Source organism: Apis florea, unplaced genomic scaffold (genome assembly GCF_048593485.1).
Source record: "Apis florea isolate Af1SG1 unplaced genomic scaffold, ASM4859348v1 contig_2839_pilon, whole genome shotgun sequence".
In the NCBI taxonomy this organism is placed as follows: domain Eukaryota; kingdom Metazoa; phylum Arthropoda; class Insecta; order Hymenoptera; family Apidae; genus Apis; species Apis florea.
Genome location: NW_028256653.1, coordinates 1,255,700 through 1,270,163, shown reverse-complemented (window position 1 = coordinate 1,270,163; position 14,464 = coordinate 1,255,700). Strand labels below are relative to the sequence as shown.

Sequence of the window (14,464 nt, the reverse complement as noted above, 5' to 3'; positions counted from 1 at the left end):
TTCACAATAAGGTATATATCACGAGATGGTAAAAAATTAGACGTGGAAGCAGACATTTACGATACAATAAATTGTACGGTTAATAATCAACTGCAATTATAATCACGTATTCGAATCATTAAACAACCCACTCCACCTTCCTCGATCGTTTTCGAGTAGGCGATCATTCTTTCAACGATTTATCATTCTATTAATCATTCGGTATTACGACATCAATTTGGCAATTCATCTTTTAACGTTGCTACTTTTCAATCAAGTCTTCAATTGATTATTAACTGAGCATATTACAGAGATATTAGCGATTATGAATGAATCAAATGATGAACTAAATTACAAAGTTAATGCAACTTGAATCAAGAAAAAGAAGATAAAAAGAACTTAATAATTTTTTTTATATAGTTTTCAATAGATTTTTAAATTCAATTGGATCATTTATCGATTTATATTTTATATTGTATCGAATTACTTAGAATTCATACGTGTGAATATATGAATTTTCAAATAGAGGTCTTATATTGAATAAAATTTTTAAATGTATTGATGCAATATTATATCTCGAATTAAGAAATCTTAGAATTCCATTTGCAATTCCATTTCCATAAATTACATAGTATAAAATATGTACAAAATGTTAATATATTTGTAGAATTTGAAAAGTCAATTTTAGAGACCAAAATTTAATATGCAAAATTAAATTTATATATTTCAAAGTACATAAAAATCTATAGTATATAATATACACAAAAATATATGGAATATTACATTACTATTATAAATGGTAAAAACATTCATTATGATATTTAGAAGATAAAAATATAAATATCTTTGATAGAAATTTCACTCGATCTTTAATTACTTAATAAATAAGTCTCAATCAATATTTTTGCATACATTCTTACATTCACTTTGAATCAATTCTTCAATGATGCTCCATTATATTATATTAACACTTGCGCAACATCAACAAGTTGCACTGTTTCATCGATTCCAATCATTTGAACAAGATCAAAAAATAAAGATCCTTAAATAAAAAAGTAATTTTAAAAAATGGACGCTTGACGCGTATACAATCTGTTATAACGAGAAGATCCTCCGTGTTACGATTTATCAAGTTGTAAAACGGCCAATGGATGTTAGCTGTCAGCTCGGCCAACCAACGATTTGTCATCCAGCCACGGGCTGCTGACTCCCGATACGCAGCACAGAGGGTTCCTGACTACTAAGTTTCTTAGGATTCCGCGAAGACGGTCGGTGATGGCCTTCTGTCACGGCTTTTACGCCAGTGTCAGATCGATACGAGTGACCGCGTAAAACTAAACGCGATAAAGGCGCGACAGTCGAAAAAAGACGTCACTGCACTTTAGACATTGACGTTTAAAGCGTGTGAATAATAAGCTTTGAATGGATAAGACGATTTGAGAGTATGCGACATCTTTAGGTTTGTTCGTTTCCTTGTCTCTAAAGAGGCAATTGAACGAATGTGAATTGAACAAATGATTGATCTTGAGCATTTCTTTTTTGAAAAATCGTGAGATTTTAGTTACAAACTGAGATTTGTAACTAAATAAGTGATCTTATTTATGAATAGATTTATGTTATTTAAGAATTTGTAGAAAATTTCGAGTTAAGATTATTTAATAGTATTTTGTTTTTTAAATGTACTTGAATCCTATCCTGTCCTATCCTGATTTTAGATTTTGTCAGTCTTCTTGTTTTGAAAAACACTGAAAATATACAGGATTGATTACTCATATAAGATTGTTTTTTTTTTTAATTTTAAATATTAACATAGTTAAAAAATTTCCAAAATAAAAATTCATCAAACTTTTTGATAAATTGGACAAATTACCTTTAGAAAAAACTCGAGTTTCGAAGTTTTTAAATTCGAATTTCACGAATCTCTTCAAAAATCAAATTTCAATATTTTTCCATCATTCTTTTTTTATTTGATTCATCATTATTTTCTCTGAAACTTTCGAACTCGTTCTTTCACTCTTTCTCCATACAAGAATATCGTTTAAGTAAGTGGTTCTGGCAACAATGAGAAATTGGAAGCGGTAAACATATGGAAGCATATGGTCTAAGAGGGCGCGTTTCCATGCATATTAAACAGGAACCGAAGAACTCGTAACTATTCCACGTACAAAGAGTAGCTTCTACGTGTTGGCTACCGGTAAACCACGTTCGTAACGCAGTCGTAATATTTATTTTTTCTTTCTTTTTTTTTTTTCTCCTCATTTCGCAAAGCTGACAATTCGCCTCGTGTTTTCGTGGATACGGGTTCTTACAACTTTATCCTCGTTGTGAATCTCGAGAAAGAGATGACATCTGGAAAACTATTCGAGTTAAACATCCATCATTCGAACATCTTTCTTCTCGGTCACATTTTTTAAAGGATAGACAAAGTTGGTGCATTATCCTTTCAACGTTACCATTACCAAGTTCATACATTACCTTGGAGAATTTGCTTTCAAATTAAAAGCATCCTTAGAACAACGTGATTTGAACTCGTTTCAACGTGACATATAGAGAAATGTTCGGAGTAACAGTCACAAGTATTGTAACATAGCGGTTATATATGTTGTCTCCAGTTGCTCTTTGTATTAGCAATTGATTGCAATCTGTTTGCATGATTAAAGCTGAGGAAAATAAGTTTTTCGAACAATTCTTTTTTATCGAAATATTTTTTTGAATTGAATGAATTTTAAAATCATTCAAATACTTATGTCACTCGAGACGTTCTATTCCTGAAATTGAAGAAATCATATGAAAGGATAAATACTTTAATCTTATTAAATGATTCATTTGGACCATAACAATTTTACATCACACAACTCTTAATTTATTTAAAATATTTATTATTCAAAAATTAAATTAATCTTACCTATTTCGAAACACGTAAACTTACAAATTATATTATCACATCCATTTCCTTGTGTCTTCCTTCTTGCTCACTAAAAAAAAATATAACGTTTTATTCAAATTAAATAAAACAAAAATTATAAATAAAACAAATTTCAGTATCGAAGCAAAAATTAAACAAAACAAATTTCAGTATAAAAATTTTTAAACGCCTTAATCCTCGATCCTCCACTTAACTTTGCTCGAGGATTCAAGGCACTCGAACATCGAAAACGACCTATCGAAAACTCGTTTCCCACTAACCAAACCAAACCGAACGAGGATAAATAGCCGTTTAAATCCCTTTGGACGATGTTCGCGCCTTTTTTTCACGAGATTCGCAGGGAATTAAGGCGGTGAAGATATTGCAGAAAGATCAGCTTTCTTGGGTTTGAGGCTCGTTGGTATGCAGTCGGCTTAGTTTCTTGCAAATTCGCATTCTCTTTGCCGCTTGAAATGACGTTGGACAGCTTCCTCGTGTTTTCACCCTGTTTATGCATTATGCAAGCATGAAACCGGGACGTGAAGAAGAGAAGATGAGAAGAGCAGAGAAACGAGATAATGAGAGGGCGGTCAATGATATAGGTTTAATCGTCACTTGAAACACTTAAAGCCTTGTATCCACTGTTAAATTTTGATAAGAGATAATAGAGAATTGTGTTGATTCTGATTCGTGAATTGGAATTTTTATAAAATGTTGAAAAGTTATTGAGTTGTTTGTTATATGCAGTCTATAATTGGCATTGGCATTATTTAGTATTTTATTTCTTTTTGAAATAAAATACTAAACTTACTTTCTTTTTAAATTGTTGAAAAATTATTAAAAATATTATTTTCATTGATTTTATATATTTTTGTTTGCTAATTTAATTTTTATTTTTCAACAAATAATTCTTTTTATTATCTAAAAATAATTTTAAGAAAGAAAAAAAATGTGAACCAGATTTATTAAAGTAGATTAATCATTTCAAGAAGATGATCATATTCATTTTAAAATATCAATAAATTTATAATGTACAATTAAAAATAAAACGAAATGAAAAGATTCAAGAATTAATTTCACACTAAATTTGGAAAATTAAATTTCATTATTGTATAATCAAAATAATTTTATATATCGTCCAATGAATGAATCATTTAAAAATCATTCGTGAAGACCAGTGGATAAGCGGCTTAATGGTTGTTCCAAGCAGACGTCGTTGACCATCTTCACTGATACACGAGCTTCCCTCTCTTTCTTTACCCTTTCGAACGTCGTTTTACATACCATAAATCATCGTAACAATATTACTTGGCCATGTTAATTTGCTTCATATTTTTCATTATACCGGAAGCGATAAATCTGAACTGGTTTCTGGTAGACCTTTTTACATATTTTTTTCGAAGACTCCTTTCTTCACGGATAGGATAGAATATTTTCGTTGTTCCGAGTTTTGATGGATTTGGGATCATTCGTTATTAAGAAGCTCTCGAGAATCATTTCTAATCGTTGATGATGGAACCAGAATTTTACGAGATATTAGATTTACAGTTCTGCGTTGCTTTTATGGTTCTGTTGGCTCGTCTTTACGATTCTCATTGCGACTTTGATGTTTTTTTATCCCTGTCGACAGGGTAATTCCATATTTAGTTGAAGTTAGTAAAAATTTATTATTATTTAACTTAACAGATAAATATTTATGATTGACGAAAAATATAAGTTGTATCATGATAAAAACTTGTTAAAATGATGTATTTTTTATAATATATATTAAATATTATATATAATATATATTAAATATGATTATATATATGATAATACAAAGTATGTTAAAAACGTGACTCTATTAAACTTGTTAATTTTCATCATATTACCTTAATTACAGTAATTTTCTTTTTCATCAATGCATCAACTTTATTTAAATATTGATTGGCCTAATAACAGCATTTTTTCATTCAATTTTTTTAACTCTTCTCCTTCTTTCAACATTCACCAAAAATTCTTACTTGATTATAATTATATCTTTATTGTATTCAATTATTTACTTCACAGTTTTTCACTTTACTATTCCTGCAATTTAGATATGTGTTAAATAAATATTCCATAATAGAACTTTAAAAAAAAAAACAATAAAAAAAATTTCATCCTCACAATATCTCTCCAACACATGTTACTCTCTACAATAACTCTTTTCGAAGAATCATCCATACAATTCATCTCCATTCATTCATCTATGTATAACTTCTGTTCAAGGAACGCAATATCTGATGAATATATTCTCTTGTTCATCGCTTATTGCATAATACACACGTGTACTTCAAAGCAATCCCCTTAATCAGATGGTTCACGGTAATTTCGTTAAGTAGCTGTTCAGTTCTGCTATTTGCACCAATTCATCGTTTACCGTTAAACAATCCTTACATACCAGATTCCGTCGCATATAATTACAAGTAGATTGGATACACAATCTTTCCTTCTCCTTCGATTTTCTCTTTTCTCGCCGCAAAATTCCGATCGTTATCTGGTTGCTCAGACTTAAACGAAACTTATTACTTGTCGTGTTCCCTTCGAGGTCCATAGAATTCGAACGACCTATAAATACCATCGTTCCTTCTCCCTCTTTCTCTCTTTCTGTTTCTCTTCGGTGATTGCTTGATGCTTCTTAAGCAATGTTCGTTCTTCGTGACAAAGAATTCGATAAATGCAAATTTTGAGTTATGTCACTTTTTCAACAAATTAGCAAATGGACCTGTAAATAACATTTATTCTATTATTTTGGATCTTTATACATAAATTATTATAGTATTGATACGTTTTCAATTTTTTTTATTATTCTGAAAGTATCAGCGTAATTTTAAAATATTTATTCCATCGTTCTTTTCGATATATTCACTAAATATTTAATACTAATTTGAATAATTTTACTATTTTTAATATTATAATGATATCGATGCAGTTCGATATTATAATATATATCAACTTCGACTTTCTACTCTTTTAATACAAAATTCTCATGAACTGCTTGAAAATCATAAATCATAATCTCACTACGCTAATCTTTTCTTAGTTACAACCGCCATAGAAGGAGAGAAGACTTCTTCGGAAGCCGTGAATCAAGCGTAAAAGCGGTCTGACCTTTAGCCGATGCTGGACGTATGGTAAATTACCAAACGACAACCAGTCAGATAGCATCTGACACAACATTTTTACGGTTCTCGAGTCGGCATACTAAGGAGTCATTACTTAGTCATAATAGGATTAAGGGCGTGCTGATGCAATCTGTGGCGCGAACACCGACACAGGGAGAACTGACCGATCTTCTCTTCTCTGTTTCCTCCTATTCGAGCTATCATTGTAGCGATGGGATCAAGTATCTCACAGATAGATTCAGAAACATTTGAATATGGATATGAATAGATCATGAATCCATATATTTATGTGTTTTTAAATTTTATCATTATCTCTTGATTTTCCACGTAATTATTTATAAATATATTCCTGAATATCAAAGAAGAAAAATAATTAATACATTATAAATTATAAATAGAAACTTATTCGTAATTATTTTAGAATAATAAAAGTTTATATTCAATTTATAATTAGGATTCTAATTATCATTACAAATTTTTGCAAATTATTATTTGACCTAGAATTATCATTATCTTTTGATTTTCCATGTAATTATTCATAAATATATCCCTGAATATCAAAGAAGGAAAATAATTAATATATTACATATAAATAGAAACTTATCCGTAATTATTTTAGAATAATAAAAGTTTATATTTATAATTAGGATTCTAATTATCATTACAAATTTTTGCAAATTATTATTTGACGTAGAAATTACGTCAATAATTATCATAAAATTGTCTTTAATAAAAAACATACAATATTAATATATTACACGTGTGTGATTTATATTATGTTTCAATTTTTTTCTAAGATAAATGCATGATATCTTATTTATTATCATTAGAAATATTTCAATATACTAATATTTCAAAATACCATAGATATATATAATGTATAATTATCACTGGTTTGACATTACAACACATAGTTTTTAATTATTTTAAAATTTTTTTTCGATTGGCAAAATTCAATATTATTAATCATTATTATTTATAAATAGATCATTAAACGATAAATACCAGTCTAGTGAAACATGCCTCAATTTATAAAAACTTCAGCAAAAAAAAAATTCAACGGAACAAATCTCTCTTCTTTTCTATTAGTCATTTTTACATTATACCCACAACATTCGTTTCCTCCAATGCAACACCTGTTCTCTCTATCTCTCTTTATTCGTACAAAATCACAATCGCGTCTACGATAAACAACTCTCTAAACATTTTCTTCCTACAAACAGCGATATATCCACGATTAGTTTCAGTGCAATAATCGCAAATCTAATTGATCCGAACTGGTAACAAGGTTTCAAATATCCAGTGTGACACAAGAGAGTTCAGCATCTGGTACAATTGCGAAATCGATTCATTCACTCGTTCTACCTCGTGACCGGTTTTGTATTTTCACCAAACGAGAAACTGTTGCCTTTGTTACATGAACACAGGATCTGCAAGACGAACAATGAATCGTTGTCGTTCAAATAGTTTACCAGATAAGGAAAACGACTATCGATTATTTAATCCGGATTTGAGGTTAAGTTGTCGAAAAAGTCGAAATCAACGACTGTCGTGTGCCAATTGTTTATCATAGAGCTTTCGAATGGTTTAATTTCAATGAAATTGAGTTCAATGTATATAATACTTATAAATGTAGTCAAATTTAATGTAAAAAATTTATTTTAGGAATCAAGTATTATTAGAAAGAAATGAATTTGACAGATGTTGATTCTGATGTTTGCAAAGTTGGTAGTTTCGAATTTTAGAATGAGTATTTAGTTTTGAGAAATTTAATTATATTTTCTTCGATATTATAAAAATTTCTTTTATAAATAGTGATCAAATTGTGAGATTTCTAGTAAATATATATTTATCAAATTTCAAATCAATTCAATCAATATTCGATTTTACTTTGAATTAATCTTTTTATTTTTAAAAGTAATTAGATAAACACAATTAATTAGGCACTTCATAAAAAACTTATAGAATTTATTCCAAATTCCATTATTCTAACCTATTCATTAGAATATTATTTTGTCAAATACGTAATTTTATTAAATTGATACATTTATTTTTCAAATTTCATCATTTTCATTATTTTAAAATTTTCTCATGATACTTCACAATATTGAAATAGTACAACAAAATATTTCTATTCGCGTACGATTTATAATTTATTAAATTTATTTATAAAATATCACTTGCCTTATTACCAAATTTATTTACCGCTATTACGCAACAAAATTTATTAACATTTTCTACTTATAACTCATAATACATAAAATTTCTTTAATAATATTATTAGTTAAATTGCGTAAGAATGCTCTGGTTTCGAACAGTCAAGGTATGCTGCGCCCATTTCCATTGTCACTGCTATGCGATGTCAGACATATTTGTTGATTCGAGATCCCATCGAGAAATCGATTTATCGAACGACAGCTATAAAGATTGTATCGATTTGTGACGCGTAACAGAAGGATACGACTATCCTAAAAGGACCGATGTCATGTCAATTTTTCTGTTCAGAATACGAACGAAATAATTTTTTAATCTGTAGTTTCGATCGATCGAGGCGTGGACAACCGCGATCGAGATCGTGATATTGCGTTAATTGACGAGGATTTAAATTAATTGTCGTCTAACGAGAAATTGTAGATTTATCGGCAATAAATCTTATTTTTTTGCTCGTTTTCACTGGTTTCCAGAAAGTGGTGGACGGGTTTCCGAGTTGCGTGTAATTTGGATCGATTCTAAATCGATAAATATTCTCGATATATTAATGGAGTGGTTGGTACTAAACGATGATTTGTAACGTGAAGACGATTTTTATAATTCATTTTTGTGAATTATATCAATGATTGTATCGATATATATCATATATCAATGTACGTATTTCAATAATTATATCAATATATTTATTAGTTGTATTATTAATTTATAATTATTATCTATTAATATGTTATGTGCTATAATATTATATTATATTATTTTTTGTAGTTGCTATTTCGAAGTTCATCAATTAAAATAAATAAAATTAAATATGCAATTAATTAAACGAAACACGTTTACCTTGGAATAAAATCGATCTAAATTAAGATGTACAATTTTTTGCATCATCATAATTAAGGAATATGATTAAGTGACTCATTTCACGAAGAATATTCTTCATATGATTTTATGATTTTCTATCATAAAAAAACAATAGAATTTTTTTGCTTATCTAATACTTCAATAATTTCATCAAATGGCGGTAATTTCAAAATTGATTACGCTATTGTTACAAAACTTATTTAAGTATTTTATTCTAATAATTTATAATAAATAATTACGTTACAACAATTTATTCGTACTTCAAATATTTTTTCAGCAATTCACCAAATATAGATAATATTTTTGCGATATAAAATGTAATATCCATGGCCATACTCTCAAGTCATTCCTCAAGTCATTCTCATCCTTCTTTCCTTGGTTTGCTGAGCTCACGTACAATTCATCTTGTTCGGCGCGTGCCGAGGGCGATGAGCGAAACGCTCGTTCTCCAACGTGTGTTTAGACCGAATATTTCTTCGGGAACGCAAAATTGCAACAGAAGATATAATTCAAGATCCATGAAGTCACGTTCCATTCCGTTAAATCGAGTCGATCCGGATCGAACAGAGAGAGATTTATTTGAGAATTATTAATGTTTCACGGAGAAAAGAAAAAAAATGGATTGTATAGTACGAGTTTTTTTTTTTAATTGCTATTGGGAAAGTATGTTAAATGTTACATATTTATATATATATATATATTTATTTAAAATTTTTTTTAAATAATTTTTCGATAATTTAATATTTAATGTTTTAATGTTATTAATCTAATATAGGTAATAATTAGGTTGAATCCATTAAAATTAGAATTTTTTGATACATAAACTATAGAAAGTTCTAATAAAATAAAATTTTTTATTAGCATATTCAATATGGATCTATGTATAGATATTCTAATTCTATCCTCGAAGAAATGAAATTAAATCTAAATAAATATTATCTCCTCATTTTGTTTGCAAAACACATATAAATTCACTTAATTTGTACTTAATTAAGTGATTTCTATTTATATTTAAAGCATGATCGAAGATCATTTGATACATGTATTAATTTCATCATTCAGAAATATTTTGTCCACGATATATTCTACATACCAACTTCATTTAAACATGTTAAGATATCTCAGAATTTCATTAAAGTTAATATTATTCATCTTATTATTTCGTTTTATCGTAAAGATTAAGAATTAATCAATATAATTTTTATGTGATTTTTAACACATGGTATCGTACATAGAATTATTTTTATTATATATTTATTTCATAAATTTAATCGAATAAAATCATGTTGAACGAATAATATATTTATTCGATCGAAATATGTAAAATTATATCTTTATCTTGTATTTTGTTAAAAATCATTGAAATGAGAGAAGTTGGACGTGAATCACTCACAATAATAGTGAACATGTCAAACATATTATTTTACATCACGTGGTCAGACACGCCAGATAATGTACAACCCTGCTCGACAAACTAGTCATAAATTCCATAGAAACGGCGAAACAATGACGCTAATTATCTAAAGCAATATATAATTATTCCCACACGTGTTCTGCTTCTGTACAATAAAGTTATGCATATTTCATATTGATTGTTATTTAAATCGGATCTGGAATGGTTTATATGAACCAATTCTTCTCTGAACGACTACTGAATAAATTAGGTTGACATAACATTTTTGTTTTTGAAATGAAATAATTACACATTTATATGTTTTCTTCGAAATACTGTATTTAATCAAAACAATTTTCTAATATAAACAATTAAATATAATAATTTATATGCTTTTTTTAACGATTCAAATAATTTCAATTCCAAATTCATAAGAATTATTAATTCTATAATTTAAACATCTTTGATTAAAAAATTAATAATATAATGATAAAAAAATAATAATATAAATAATGAATAAATAAATCATTTGCGTTAATGCATTTGCAATAAATCAGAATCAAATTTTATATGATATAATTCGGGTTAAATCTAGGTTAGGTTATTTTCATATGATAAATATTAATCTTTTTATTCTTTAATAATATTTAAGCTACGCATTTTTATGCAACTGAAAAATATTCAAATATTAATAATATTTAATTAATAATTAATAATACAAAAATTTTATAAAATTTTATAAATATCAATCTGAAATAAATTAAAAAAACAAACAATCAAGGAAAAAGGATATAGAAAAGAAACAATATATCATGTTAACTATAGATATTAATAAAAGATACAAAAAAACAAAACTAGGAAATGCTCGTTTCACGATCAAAATGCCGGAAATTCTATTTAACTTTAAAGTTTACCGAGACGTTGACATCGATACCACAGTATAGTGATGCAAATGAAGCCGCAACTCGGTTGTCTGGTATTAACAGACTATGTATAACCGGCCATTCGCAGCCAGGACGACTCTGTGAGAAGCAAAATTTTTTCACATTTGGCCCATGCCGATAATTTTCAGTGGGTATGTATTTTCAAAAGTAGAAAACACGCTAGCTCTTATATTAACCTTTTAAAGGAAGAATATTTTGAAACGTATACAGAGTGTTAATGCATTCGTAAATCTTTGAATTCTATGATCAATACAAAAGTTAATATGCAAAAATATAATATTAAAACTTATTTATTAAATTGTAACGCAATTGAAATTTGTATTAAATGAAACGACATGGAAATAAAATAAGATGGTATTATCTTTGTTTTCTCATTCTGTTTGTCTTGTTTGTAACATAATATATGTCTCAATCGACATCTTTGCATATTAATTTTTGTGTTTGATCTGTGAAATCGACCCAAAGTATCTAATGAATATATTAACATTCTGTATACAGTAACAGTTTTGTTTATATTTGGTGCTTTTAGTTTTCGTTTAGAAAGTGCATTCTATTGGTGATACATTAAGCGAACTTTACTTTCTCATAGGTCATTCTTATAGGTTAGGAGATACGAAAGAATTTCTTCTAATTTCATAATAGTTTCTTTTTTATTATTTAATTATTTATTCGTATTTTAGTTATTTATATATATCTGTATGTGATTATGAATGATTAATACATTATTCAATTTATATTGCATATTAATTAGCATTCTAGTAACATAAAGTTATTCATAAAGTATTTATATTGTAAGCAGATTATTTTTATTAAAATATAATTACAATTAGTTTCAAAATTATACATCAATCTTTGTTCAATGACATGTTTTAATTGACCATGTTAAAAATTATTTTTTGTTGATAATTAACAATATATTTTATATTTTTATTAAACAAATTTATCATTTTCCTAATTGTTTATTATTTCTATCATTTCTGAAATTCAATTTAATAAAGATGATTATATTTCTATAAAAAATATACTATCAATATATAAAATAAAAAGCATTTAATAATAAAGCAATTCTTAATCTTCTTGAACTGATAGGTTATAGTTTGAATACAGTGAAATTTCATAAAATCTATTTTAATGAAAATAGTTTTCCAAATGTGTATTTCAGATTAAACTTTATTATTTATGCAATATTTATAATAATATTAACAATAAATATACAGTATTATCTATTTATGAAAGTTTATATAATCTAATATTTCTATTGAAATTATTATATTTTGCATAAAATGTTTTTGATAATAATATATCATATCTATAATAATAACATATCTATATATACAATAATTATACAATATATTAAAAATTTAATGAATTAAAGAATATTATTTAGTAATTTCCCTTTAAAAAATTTTTTTTTAATTATCTAATTTTTTTTCTTATTTGATATTTATGATTTATATATCAATTATAATAATAACTTATTATTACATTGTTTTTTCATTATGTTGAAAATGTATATGGAAATAAGATCGTAAAATCTTGTCATATAACATAAATCTTGAATAATAGTAATATGGGATGTGAATAAAACTGTCACGACACGAAGATGTGTATTTTGATTCTTAACCTCTATTTTGTACGAAGAAACAGTTAATCGAGTTTTCTCTGATTTTTAAGTGTAATCTGATAAATATAATTTATAAATTATGGTTTTTTTTTCTAAAAATATCTATTAAAAATTATTATATATGATTATAGAAATGTCTTTTCTGCATGTATTAATATTATTTCAATATACAACAATATTGAAACATTATTTTTATGAAAATTTATGATTATTATTAAATTTCTTTATTTTTAGTTTTTCATATTTCATATTTCATATTTCATTACAATATATTCAAAAAAAAAAATGTTTATAAAATATTAATCTTTATATCAATATACAAGATACTCTTTTTAAGATCGAACAAAAACTTTATTTTCTCATTAAGAAATTTCCACATTCAAATGAATCATCACTATTTATCATATTTACTATTGATTTAAATTTTATTGCATAATAATTTTATTTATTAATAATAATTATAGAAAATTATTGAAATTAGGGATTGATCGATATCAAAAATTTCGAATATAGATATAAGAGGTTAGATTAGGTTAGATTATCATAGATACTTTATTATTACATAGATATGTTACATAAACATAAAATATTTTATATTATTTTATATTATTCGCTCGTTATAACATAATTCATTTCATTTTTTAAAATTATTCCATAAAATATTTATTAGCACGATTAGAAAAAATATAAATCAATTCGGTAATCTTCGTTTCTCTTTCCTTTCGTTCAATTACCTCCTCTCGTTTTCGGCTTCTACCTGCCACATTGCTGGTGGCCGAGTTTCACGTGCCGTTAACCTTGAATCCGGATTTTAACGGCTGCATTTATGCTAATATGCCAACCCGTAGAAGAAAGCATGCCGCCACAACGAGTGAACACGAGGTAGAGTTACCTCGTGCATCTTTTTATCCCGCGGGACCACCGTGAACTAATGACAATCGGTTCGAAAGTTGCGCTTGCGCTTCATATACATGTCTTCCCCTCCCTCTTTTCATCATTTTAAATGCATCGATAGCATGTTAGACGATAATTGGTCGTAAAGGACGATTACAACTGTATGCAAATTCGTCCAATTCCACGAGCCTTGTTCTCATATTTTTTTACTCTTCTTTTTTCGGACCAATCACGTGTAATGATAACCGGTGTACATCCAATGTTTACTTAATAATATCGAACGTTACCTTAACCTTGTAGATCAGCTGAGACGTATAGTCAGTCGCAAAAGTTTTCATTCAACTTATATCAATTCAACTGGTAAACTTGTATTGTCAAAATAATATAATAATAATTTTGTTTTAGGTGAAACTTTATACGAGTATATGTACATATACTCGATATTTCTATAAAAGTTTTTGATGAATATACAATTGTATATAAATTGATTAATTTTATGATAATTTTAAT

General features: G+C 27.1%; 1 protein-coding gene and 4 long non-coding RNA genes across 5 annotated transcripts in view; 1 reads left to right on the top strand and 4 right to left on the bottom strand.

Moving 5' to 3' along the window:
* LOC100863335 (uncharacterized) overlaps nucleotides 1-14,464 on the top strand; it is a 106,639-nt gene that overhangs the window by 53,654 nt on the left and 38,521 nt on the right. The window lies entirely within an intron of this gene.
* LOC147657766 (uncharacterized) lies at nucleotides 677-2,311 on the bottom strand. The gene is made up of 2 exons (XR_015291832.1): nucleotides 1,850-2,311; nucleotides 677-1,724 (listed from the first exon to the last, which is right to left on the bottom strand). It is a non-coding gene; the product is annotated as an uncharacterized LOC147657766 (long non-coding RNA).
* LOC116414407 (uncharacterized) lies at nucleotides 2,735-3,302 on the bottom strand. Its single transcript, XR_004224930.2, has 3 exons — nucleotides 3,166-3,302; nucleotides 2,885-2,954; nucleotides 2,735-2,747 (listed from the first exon to the last, which is right to left on the bottom strand). It is a non-coding gene; the product is annotated as an uncharacterized LOC116414407 (long non-coding RNA).
* Nucleotides 5,169-5,630, bottom strand: LOC147657765 (uncharacterized). The gene is made up of 2 exons (XR_015291827.1): nucleotides 5,307-5,630; nucleotides 5,169-5,211 (listed from the first exon to the last, which is right to left on the bottom strand). It is a non-coding gene; the product is annotated as an uncharacterized LOC147657765 (long non-coding RNA).
* Nucleotides 6,195-7,594, bottom strand: LOC105735517 (uncharacterized). The gene is made up of 3 exons (XR_015291826.1): nucleotides 7,309-7,594; nucleotides 7,036-7,243; nucleotides 6,195-6,379 (listed from the first exon to the last, which is right to left on the bottom strand). It is a non-coding gene; the product is annotated as an uncharacterized LOC105735517 (long non-coding RNA).